This window comes from Oreochromis aureus, linkage group 13 (assembly GCF_013358895.1).
Source record: "Oreochromis aureus strain Israel breed Guangdong linkage group 13, ZZ_aureus, whole genome shotgun sequence".
Lineage (NCBI taxonomy): Eukaryota > Metazoa > Chordata > Actinopteri > Cichliformes > Cichlidae > Oreochromis > Oreochromis aureus.
Window position 1 is genome coordinate 475,327 of NC_052954.1, and position 12,629 is coordinate 487,955.

Below are 12,629 nucleotides of genomic sequence, written 5' to 3' on the forward strand. Positions count from 1 at the left end.
AAATTTAGAGGCTAAAGTTGAAAATCCATTTTGTATTTCCAGAAAAAAAGTCGAAATGGTTGTTTCGAGACAAACCGCTGCAGTTCCCAAACTGTCCGAGTTAGTGACATCGGACTTCAGAATTGTTTTTTATTACAAGGAAGGAAATTATTTCTCTTTTAGCACATAAACACAGTGTGGTGATAAACATAAGGATGTTAAAAAGGCGGTAGAGAAAGTTGCATCAGGTAACATGGAAAAACCACACAAATTTGGAAGAGTGGATTTATAGAAGTGAAATGCTGGTAATGGACAGATACAAGGTTATCTGTGGTTGGACCCTTGTGTAATAAAAGAGGACGTGTCGTATCACAGGATGGCTGATGCTCTTTCACTAAATCCACCCAAGGTATTCTGTAAAGGGTGCAGCAGCTGTGGTAGTTGATCTTTAAACAGCTGTATTCTGCACATTTCAACTTTATTCTCAAAACTTTGACTTTATTCTCAAAATGATCCATAATATTTTTTTCTTAATGTGGCCCTAATACTCCTTTTTCCCTGAGAAGTCACAGCTCATTCTTCTTAGGCAAATCTCTCAAGCTTTTTTTTTTAAACATCTGTCCTCTTCAGCAGTGGCAAGCAGAATCATGGCATGAATACTTTGTTGCACCAAGCCTCTGCAGGCTTTTTTTTTTAGCCTTTTTCTGGCTTTATCTGACAGATAAAGTGAAGAGTGACAGGGAAGGCATATGGTCACCTGCTCATCCCAGTGAGCTAAACCAGCACTCTGTAGGGTCCTCTTCTTAATTTATTTCATTATTCATATTGAATAATGAATATGAATATTCATTAGACCCAAACATATACTGAGGGTGCACTGGGAACACCTTGCAAAGGGCCGGGTTTAACGCCCACCTCCAACAGAAGTTCGACCGCATTACCAGGGAGGCTTGGGGCATTGAGTCAGAATGGACGATGTTTTGCGCCTCCACAGCAAGGTGGTTGGTTCCTGTTGTGGTGGTAAGAAGGGAGCCATCAAGTGAAGTGGAGTGTCATCAGGTTTGGTTACCCTATGGAACTTCAGAAGCAGCTGATGGGTACTGGCAGATCAAGCAGAAACTCCGGTGTGGGACGAGTTTGGTGAGGCCACGGGACAAGCCTTTCAGACTTCCTCGAGGCAACCCATCAGGCGATTCGGGAAGGAAAACCAGTGCTCTACCTACCTACCTACCTACAATGTAGGGCAGGGCGATATGGCCAAAAATATATATCATAATATATATTTGAAAATTTGCGATAACGATATAACTGACAATATAATTTCTGCGAGACAAAATACAACTCCACAACTTTACTAGCGCAAAAAAAAACCCCCCATCCATTTATTTTACTTAAACAAGCAGCTGCTTTTTTTTATGTGCATTAAAGCTATATAAACATTTAACAGTGCAAATGCAAATTCCTTGCTGAAAGTTTAACCAGAAGGCATTTCCAGTAGAAATGGGCTGACATATCCTGAGCATAACCATGTATAATATCTACTGAAGTTAAAAAGAGGTGCTTTGCAACATTAAACTGCAGTGTGCCAAATAAAAAAGCCAAATATGTATTTTTCTGACCATAAGGTGCACGGGATTATAAGGCACATTAAGCGAAACAAAGCAGTCAGTCCAACTTTATTCATCTCATTCTTCTTGCTTCCTCCACTTCTGTACCATTGATTCATTAATGCCTTATTCTATCACAGCTGCTCTATTCCCATGTTGTTGCAGTATATTAATGACTAACCTCGTATTGTGGATGGATTATCTCAGTTGTTCTCCTGACTGAAGTTTGGTCCGTTTACAGCATCATGCCATGCGATTGCATTTGTCTCTAACCATCAGGAACCCTCACGTTAACTTTTATCGAGTGGAAAAGTGTTAGTGTTCATCCTCCAGCTTCACTGTTTATGTTATACTAACACAGCTGTGTCGCTAGCGATCACGTAGCACATCATTATATACCAGCCAACCCAACTTCAGTAACCCTACAAACATCACTGCTGTTTAGTTTCCGGTCTTCATTTATGTTGGAAGTGATAGCAGAGCTGTACGTTTGAATTTTTTCAGAAATTTCTCAGTCAGAACATGATATATCATGTTTAGGTAACTAGCGAAACTAGCGAGCTAACTTCCGCTAACTTCCTGCTAACTTCTAACTCTGTTAAATGTAATGAATTCTGTTTTCATGGATGCCTGGATGTTAAACATCATAGTTACACCTGGTAAAGCAGCAATGCTGATCGTTTTATTAAAGATGAAAGAATTTAGACAGTTTTTAACTCTCAGTGATGTTCGTTTGACTTCGGGACCTTAAAGGACGGAGTTTAGGACCCAGATTACTCCCAGATTTACGAGCACCTTAGTCCGACAAATACGGCAATAACGACGGCCCGCTTGCATGTTCTACAAAAAAAATGTGCTTTGTTGTGTATCTGACGGACAAACACCAAACCAGTTAAGTTGCACCACTTTAACGAACCAATTCTGGTTCATCTGTTTCACTCAACAATCTGCTTTTCCCATTCTCATTCTCTGTTACCACCGTGCTTTTTCGGCACTGCGCATGCACGTTTTACCCATATTCTATCGCGATATTTCATTTTCTTATCGTTGCCTAGCATTGTACCGGTATTACCGTGAACGGTATAATATGGCCCAGCCCTACTACAATGTATAGTGGGGATGAGGTGCTGCTGACCTCACCTGAGGACATAGTCGCTATTGATGGAAAGAATACTTTGAGAACCTCCTTATTCCTACTGGCAGGCCTTTATAGGAAGGAGAGTCTGGGGACAAGGATGATGACGTACCCATCACTAGGGGTGAGGTCACTGAGGTAGATGAACAGCTTCATGGTGGCCAGGCCCTTGGGATAGACAAGGTTTGTCCCGGGTTCCTAAAGACTCTGGATGTTGTAGGGCTGTCTTGGTTGGCGTATCTCTGCACATCGCAGGCAGGTCTGGGGCAGTGCCTCTGGACTGACAGACTGGAGTGGTGGTTTCTATCTTCAAGAAGGGATAGAGGAAGGTGTGGTCCAGCTATACGCAATCAGAGTCGTCAGCCTCCCTGGGAAGGTCTATGCCAGGGTACTGGAAGGGAGCATTCATGTGTTTGTGGAACTTCAGATACAGAGAAACAATGGGGGTTTTGACCTGGTCACGCAATGCTGGACCAGATCTTTATACTCTCAAGGATATTTGAGGGTTGTAAGAGTATGCCTAACCAGTGTGTTTTATGGACCCAGAGAAGGCAAGACGACTGCATCCCTTGGACTGTCCTATGGAAGGATGCTTCAGGAGTATGGGGCGTCTGGTGTCTCGTTTCCGGTTGGTGTAGATTATACCAGGGCTGCCCTTTGTCACAGATTCTGTTCCTTATTTTTATGGACAGAATTTCTAGGTGTAGCCAAGTGGCGGCAAGCTCCAACATTGGTGGCCTTAGAATTTCCTCTCTGCTTTTTGAAGATCATGTGGTTTTCTTCGCTTCATTAGGTGATGGCCTCCAGCTCAGACTGGAGCAGTTCACAGCCAAGTATGAAGGGGTGGGAATGGGAATCAGCACCTTCAAATCTGTGACTATGGTCCTCAGCTAGAGAAGGGTGGACTGCGCAGTCTGGGTCAGGGACGAGTTGCTGTCCCAAGTGGAGAAGTTCTTCAGAACGGGTCTTCAACACCACTGGTAATATTGTTAACCATCTGCGCACACTGCTAAAACCTGATAAAGTAAACATGCTTGTTTCCCTGTCAAAGAATTTAAAAGATTTGTTTGGAGGGAATATTTTACCGCCTTTTCTTGTTTGTTTCAATATTAATATAGCTACTTTTTGGAGTATTCATTCATTTATTTAGTTATTTATTTATTGAGCCAAATCGCACAAAAGACTTAATTTTACCTCTGAGATTTGACATCTGACATTTTGGTTTTTAACTTATTTTTTGTTTGGTCGAGTGTGTCAGACAGTCAAACACTGGAACGGCCTGTAAACACAGAGTGGGGAAAGAAGCCGGTTTCTCTTTGTTTCCCTCCCGCCATTGTGGTTTTTATTTAAATAAATGTTTTTGCTTTTTCTGAACACAGGCTGCTGCTGTTCTTTCTTTATGAGTTTGAGTAAATGCAAAGCTGCTGCATTTGAGCGCACTCTGAGGAGGGTGTATTTGCTCGCAGCTAAAGGACGGTGCTGTTAAAGCAGAGCTATTATTTATTTCTGTTGACTGCTTCTGTTAGCTTCAACCAACATTATTAGCAAACTTACTCATGGACACATAAATAAATAAATGGCCCTTGTAAAAACGATCGACGACAGCCTCACCCTTTCATCGACAGTTGATATATTCATCCAATCGCCTGACCTTAGTGGTACTGCTACCTTTTGCAGCAACGGTTTTACGGCATGTTTTGCAAATTACCACATTTTGTTTGAGATCCCTTGTGAAATCCAAACCACTGCCAGGTTAGGCCTGCTCAGGGCAGTGTGCAAAGTAGAAAATTTTAGAGCTGAGAAAGGAGATCAGTGATGTGTTCACACAGGATGGAAGAAAAAAAAAAAAAACCTCAGTGAATTACATGCAGACAGCTTAAAAATTGCCATGGCAATTTACTCTTGATGTTTACAATTGAGCCATAATAATCGAAGAGAGAGCTCAGTGTAAAACCAAAGCTTTCCATTTACCAGATACAAGATCACAGATACAAGCAGCAGAATACAGATGGATGGATGACATACTTGTTGGTTTATATTACATTCACAGTATTTTTGGCAACAGTGTAATAATATAGCTTGGTTGTCTATCTTGAGGTTTGCTCTGTAAAAATGTTAAAATAAAATGCACTAGTAAATGAATATGACTGTGTCCTTGCAGGACACCAGGAGAGATGAGCCCTCCATCAAAGATGCTGCATTGACTGTGGTCAGTTAATATGGTGTCCTGCAGGTTCAAGGTCATTGCATCTCCAACTTCATCACCCAAATCTATCATAGTCAAGCAGTAATGCCTGAGCGGGGAAACAAAACACCCTAAAAACTTACAATACAAAGTAGGGCTGGGCCATATTATACCGTTCACGGTAATACCGGTACAATGTTAGGCAACGATAAGAAAATGAAATATCGCGATAGAATATGGGTAAAACGCGTGTGCGCAGTGCCTTTGTTTTCATATTCACATGGCCGAAAAAGCACAGCGGCAACGGAGAATGAGAAGGGGGAAAGCGGATTGTTGAGTGAAATGGATGAACCAGAATTGGTTTGTAAAAATGGTGTAACTTCAGTGATGTGGAACTGGTTTGGTGTTTGTCCGTCAGACACAACAAAGCACGTTTTTTTTGTAAAACATGCAAGCGGGTCGTCATTATTACCGTATTTGTCAGACTAAGGTGCTTGTAAATCTGGGAGTAATATGGGTCCTAAGTTAACGGAAGTTAGCTCGTTAGTTTCGCTAGTTACCCAAGCATGATATAGCATGTTCTGACTGAGATTTCTGAAAAATATTCAAACGTACAGCTCTGCTATCACTTCCAACATAAATGAAGACAGAAAACTAAACAGCAGTGACATTTGTAGGGTTACTGAAGTTGGGCTAGCTGGTATATAATGATGTGCTACGTGATCGCTAGCGACACAGGTATGTTAGCATAGCATAAACAGTGAAGCTGGAGGATGAACGCTAACACTTTTCCACTCGATAAAAGTTAATTTGAAGGTTCCCGATGGTTAGGGACAAATGCAGTCGCATGGCATGATGCTGTAAAATGCACCACACTTAAGTCAGGAGAACAACCGATCCATCCACAATACGAGGTTAGTCATTAATATACTGCAACAACATGGGAATAGAGCAGCTGTGAGAGAATAGGGCTTTGGAGTTGACGTCACGCCGCAATGTATTGTGGGAGCGCAGCGCCATTTTCCGGGTCCACAAATCAAAACAAACACACTGTGTTGGAATGACAACTACAAGAAAGATGCTTAAAAGCAGCTCAAAAGAGAATGGACTATATAGAAACCGATTGCGTCCAGAGGCGAAGTGGCGGCACTTGCAGAAATAGCGTGCATTGGAAATGTGGACCCGTATGAAATATGGCCGTGGAGTAGAAACCCTGAAGACCAACCGCTATTGACGTAGCCTGACATGTTTTCGTACCTTGTCTGTGGAGTCAGCGCGTACAAGTCGTCATTCAAACAAAGGTAAGTCAGCTTGAGTACTGCGAGTGAAATGCGTTTGATTTTCCCCCGAACATTCAGATTAGTGCAGCATAAATTCATTCATGAGGGGAAATTACAGTGAGAACATGTGGAGGCTCTGTTAGATAAATAACATAGTGAGTTCAGTGCACTGATGTGACATTGTCCTGAAGGATTTAGTTATTCTTTATGGTTAAAGAAATTGCAATAATTTATTCATATTTATTATAAATAATTCTAATTATACATCTTGCTTCCATGTTTGTATCCTGTGCCACTAAAAATACATCTTTAGTTTTATACATTGATTAATGACCTGCAGAATCTCCTTATCATATTAAGTGATTCATAATTGTCACTTTATGCTTTCTCCATCTCTAAAGTGATGACATCCTTGCATTACATACTTTAGGTTCATTTTCTGCAGGCAGGTTTCTGACAGAGAACAGGCTGATTTAGAATACAACATGCAGCGTTCTATAGAAGGATGCATTAAAAAAATGAAAAATTACATGTATGTGCTAACTTTCTAAACACTTTGTTACATTTATGATAAAGTAGATAAAACACATTTATGTCGGCCTTGGCTCATAGTTCTTGTCTTTAAATGAACTTTGTCTGTGTGTGTTTCAGGTACTGCACTCTCAAAGACTGAATGAACCAGCATTGCAGCCATGGGTCACTGTGAGCATCACAGGGAAGGTTGAAGCCGCCCACTGCACCTGTATGGCCGGAGTCGTGAAGACCTGCAGCCATGTCGCTGCTCTTCTGTTTAATGTAGAAGTAACAGTGCGGATCTGTGGCACAAGGCCTGTTACAGATGAACCTGCATACTGGGTTTTGCTGGGTAATGTGACCAAGATACAGCCAGAGGTTGGCCATAGGATAGACTTCTCCTCTTTAGCTGCCCAAAAAAAGGCTCTTGATAAAAACATAAACAGACCATCCGTATTGAAAGGTAAAAGGAGCTGTCCTCAAAAAAGAAAAATCCCACCTGCTACTGTGGAGGAGTTGTCACTGCTATTGGATACTTTGCTGGAGCACAGTAAAGCTGTGGGTTGTGGGAATGACCCATAATGTTTTATCTAGGGGTCTAGATTTATGCCTGTAGTGCACTGCCATGTAAATAATTTGCATTTACTGAATATGTACTGACTGAGTACCACTGTTCAAAAATTGAATAAAGAAACAAACAAATTTTTGCCTCTTTTTTTTTTTTTAATTAAAACCACTTTATAGAACATCTCATCAGTTACAGTGTAGAATCCATGTCATTTATAGTTTACAAATGACAAAATGTTTACACAAAATCATGACAGTGTTTACATGATATCACCCACTACTAACATTACTTTATTTACTGTATCTTTTGAAAAATTACCGCTATTTATACAGCACAAGACTTAAGAATATTTAACAGGAGCAAGTTTCATTTTTCCCTGGTTTTACTACCACACTGTTCACCAAACGCAGCAAACCTTCACCATCTTATCCAGAAGGGTCACCTCTTCAGCCTCACATGGAAGAAGTAATCTGATTGGCATGGTGGTATGTTTGAAGCAGGTCCCTTGTGTAGCGCTGGAACCCAGTCACGATGTGTTTCATCCATTTCATAGGCTGGTTTGCTGCAATAATGCCAAATAATTAGAAACTCTATAAAGAGAAGGTAGTTCTGCAAAATCACTCAGGATGTTTGTTCTAATTTGCTATGACCTCAGAGCGCATCGGAAATAAAACTAATAGGCTATAAAGAGTGATACGAACATATTTAGAACTTACCGGAATGAAAATGTCTGGAGCACCAACAGATATTTGGAGATGGAAGAGAACTGGATATCAGCTCGTCTCACAGCTGCTATCCAGGCTAGACGCCTTTGTTTGGTAACATCCGATACATGAGCTGCCTCATGTTGCTTCCAGGTTGGGAAAGAATGAAAAGATAAACCATTTTCAAGCTTATTCTCTTGCCGGTCGTGCGATCGAACATTGCAGCCGACCACACAGCAAATACGAACCATGGTTGTTGTGTGTGCCTTCGCTCCTTTTTCGCTTGCGCTTTGTTTGGACAAGGAAAATGGCGCATCAGGCCAAAATCCTTTCCACGCCCACCCCCGTGACATCACGCTCCAAAGCCCTATACAGCATTAATGAATCAGTGGTACAGAAGTGGAGGAACCAAGAAGAATGAGTTGAATAAAGTTTGATTTATCTGACTGCTTTGTTTCGCTTAATGTGTCTTATAATCCCGTGCACCTTAGGTCCGAAAAATACGTATTTGACTTTTTTATTTGGCACACTGCAGTTTAATGTTGCAAAGCACCTCTTTTTAACTTCAGTGGATATTATACATGGTTATGCTCAGGATATGTCATATATAGCTTTAATGCACATAAAAAACAGCTGCTTCTTTAAGTGAAAATGAATGGATGGGGGTCTTTTTTGCACTAGTAAAGTTGTGGAGTTGTATTTTGTCTCACAGTCAGTTATATCGTTATCACAAATTTTCAAATATATATGTCGTGATAAATATTTTTGGCCATATCGCCCTGTTCTAATACAAAGTTATGGAAAGCTTACACTTAGTTTCAAAATGATTAAATCTGAGACTTTTTTTTTTTATTGTAAGGTTATTAAAGTTTTAAATTGTTTAACAAATCATTCTAACATATACATCTGATAATACTACAAATATGAAATAACAACATCTCCAGCAGTCACAATACTCACAATTCATAAGTTACCCAAACTTGGCCATCGTAAGTAAGCTCATATTCAACATATACACCCAAGATTTCTTCAACTCTGGTATCTGCTTCCTTCAGAAGTTCTCTGATGCCTCAGCAATTGTTGGCCTCATCGCCAATGAGGAAAACAGGGACTACAGAGAACTGACTGAGGACACTGTCGACTGGTGCCACTGGAACCAACCCCAGCTCAACGGTGAAAAAACAAAGGAGCTGCTGGTTGACTTCCACAAGCACAAACATCCTCCACCTTACACTACAGTGAACATTCACAGAATGGACATTGAGATAATAGAGTCATAAGTACTGATGTGTTCAGCTGACCAATAAACCAGACTGGCTGGCCTTTAAGGTGTGACGGATAAATACAACAAAATAAAATGATACGGTCGAGACAAAAACTGTGGTATTTTGTAAATATAATAATAAACGCGAATTCACAGTGTAACTGTGTAACTTTATTAGCAGCGTCCTCCTAAAATGCGGCAATAACATTAAGAGTAACATCCTCCTCTCTGCCCTTTAATGCCCCTGGTCGCTATGGTAACGTGTAAATATTACTTTCAAAATAAGACACACAACTACAACACGGGAAAAGACCCAGGAAACAGTTAACGATAAAAACTCTGAAACCATAAATTTCACACCCAAGCCTCAACTGTCGGGGCCCGGTACCAAACAACGGTACCGGTCCATGGCCCGGGGATTGGGGACCACTGTTTTGGAACGCAGGGGAGCTCCTGAAAACCTATCGCTCTGTCTTGGCATTGGCTTGTAGAAAATATTCTACATCCTGTATAAATCTTTGATTTTTTCTTTTCTTTTTTTTTTTTGAAATGTGAGCTGACAACACTCTCACGTCTGTCATACACATCAGTCCCAATGCATTTACACTGAAGGTGCATTCACGTGCACACATGTAGATATGTAAATTTGAATCCAAACTCCCAAATGTCCTCACGTGGGCCAGTCAGGGATAACTACAAGGCTGGATGTGGTCCAGGGCCATACAACACCCAGATGTGGACTAATCTTTGACCATTTCATTGACTAGGAAATTACTTGTCAAAACATCTTCAATTTACAAAGTATTGTACCATTTACTTTGTTTTTGACTGCAAGTCTGGGCCTAAAATGAGACTGAGAGGGACCTTGTTCCACAACTAAGTAACTTTGTTTTAGTGGTGTCCTCTGTGTGCAGGGGCCTTTATTTAGTGACTCCTTGTCCTATCTGCTCCTTGTAATGTTCATCTCAGTGGCTGGTGATGTCACTAGAGTCGTGCTTATGGACGATGATTTCGGGCATCAACGATGGTCAAAATATGCAGCCGCAGCGACTCACCAATTAAGCTTAGCACATTTTACTATTGTTAAATTAAATTAATGTAATTGCAGTCATCATAATCAATTGGCCTCATATATTTATGTCTCATCTCCAACAACACCTGACACAAGCAACAAAAATGAAATGTATTTTAGCTTCAGCAAAACATCTTTGATGGGGAGCCAGGATTTTTTATGTGCAGGAAAACATTTTTATGGTTAACTTGTACTAACCCTATGAAATCGTAATATTTCCTTACACAGAAAGAAAAATCACATAATATCAACCCCAGATCATAAACGAGCTGAGTAAAAAGTAACAGTGTTTATGGAACAGTTTATGCTTGTTTTGGGGGAAAGTGGTGTTTTTAGCCTGTGTTTGGATTACAAGTAACTTCCGGTGATTCAAGCTCTGTGTCAGAATGCAGACAATTTTACCAATCAGTGTAAAAAGAAACAAAAAAAAAAACTAACTCAGCCATGCAAGCTTCTGATAATCTAATATGCTATGTGGCTAATTAGATTAGGCAGCATCTCCTTAAAGACAACCCCAACAGTCTCTCTCTTAATTGAAACGCATTTATCATTTGACCAAAACAAAAACATGGCGTCAGACTTAAGTTTAATCGACGTCCTGACGAACTCAAATGTTAATGAGCAATTTACGGGACCAATTACCTGCAAGCTACCTATTTAGCTTAACTAGCTAGCACCTTATTTAGCTACTGGTAGCTGTGTTTTCATCATCCAAGCCACTATGTACTTCCCTGATTTGCTTAGGATAAACTTCCTCTGAGTAACACATAAAACGCTTCTGTTGTCCATTTGAAATGAATATATTACCTGTCTACGGCGGTTGTATCACAGATGAAGTCCTTCTATAGCTAATGCTAGCCTTGCTCGGTAAGCTAGTAGGCTAGCCGGCCAAGAGTGAATGAAAAAGACCAGAGTTCAGTTCAGGCGGCACAATGAAACAAAGCAAAAACGTCGGACATTCCACTGTGCGATACCGAAATATTCCCAAACACCGCCTCTTCATTCACTTAAAAATGCTCGACAGGTCAGTAAAGTGTACACCTTCCAGCTGTCACTCTGCTCTTAGTAAACACACTGACGTGGAAAAGCTCTACACTCTCAACCGAACATGATTGCACAGTTTTGATTGACGTGTTACTAAACTCAGTAGTTTTTAAGGTTTAATACGGCTTCATTATACAAGTACGTATCAGATCATGAAGTAAGGCTGATTTTTATATTAATGCTTGTATTATTTTATAATCATTTACAAATAACAGGGATTCTCAAAAATACCACTTGTGTTCCATAGCGATAAGGGCGGTACTAATGGCGTAGTTAGGTTGCGAATGACAGATGACGAAAGCACGAAAGGAGCAATCCCACTGTGACGCTTTGCTGTCATTTGGCTGCGCTCTGGCCATTACACGTACGTTTCGTTACATTTCTAAAGCAGTTTATGTAAAATATTTGTAAAACTGCTTAATTAAAGCTGAAAGTCTGGAAGTCAATCACATACTGACTGATATAAAATCCTCTGTGGTGCTGTACCAAAGCAAAACGACACAAATTCTATCTTTGTCCAACAAATCATGACCCTAATTGCATGGTTTGATCTGACATATTATTGTGAGTCACATTTGCATAATACTGAAGCATCAAGCTGCATGTTCCTCTTGCTGCTGCAGGTCACTCATTTGAACTGCTATGAAACATTTTTGCCACCAATTTTCTAAATATTGCTCTAAGGTGCTACTGACACACTCCATGGTGGCTGGGTGCATAACTTATTGTTTTCTTTGAAACAACTGTACCTGCTGACTCCAGGTCCTTCTGTAGCTCTCCACACGTCATCCTCGACTCTCGGCTGTTTCTCTTTGTACTAAGTGGAAGGATTGTTTTCTAATATCTGGTGGGTTTAAGCTGTTGTCATGGCTTCCCATATCCTTTTGCACCTCTCTTTTTCAAGAGTTTAGTACTTCTCATTATTACACATGACTTATCTATGGACACTGATGGTCTGATTTCTTAGCATATGTGGATTATCTGGGTTGTCAGTGAAACCTAATAAAACATTTCATGTCAGGAGCACCTTTAGAAATTGGTGGCATGTTCAATACTTATTACACAGCTGTGCAGGTATCATGGTCCCCTTTGGCCCTTTTTTTCTGGTTGAGTATTCCGTCTTTCCTGATGTTTGTGTGTGTGTGTGTGTGTGTGTGTGTGTGTGTGTGTGTGTGTGTGTGTGTGTGTGTGTGTGTGGCTCAGGGGCTGTTTCGGGTAATCTCCTGATTCAGTATCCGAAAAGAGACACTGACTGCCCCAGGCACATCGTTGATGTCT

At 40.6% G+C, this 12,629-nt stretch overlaps 1 protein-coding gene across 2 annotated transcripts in view; it reads right to left on the minus strand.

Annotated features, from left to right (window-relative positions):
• The window catches only part of gbf1 (golgi brefeldin A resistant guanine nucleotide exchange factor 1), a 98,822-nt gene extending 87,430 nt beyond the window's left edge, over positions 1-11,392 (minus strand). For both annotated transcript variants that reach the window (XM_031747913.2, XM_031747911.2), the window contains exon 1: positions 11,115-11,392. The gene's annotated coding sequence lies outside the window, so the exon portion shown is untranslated. The remainder of the gene's footprint in view (positions 1-11,114) is intronic.
• Positions 11,393-12,629: the final 1,237 nt, after the last annotated feature.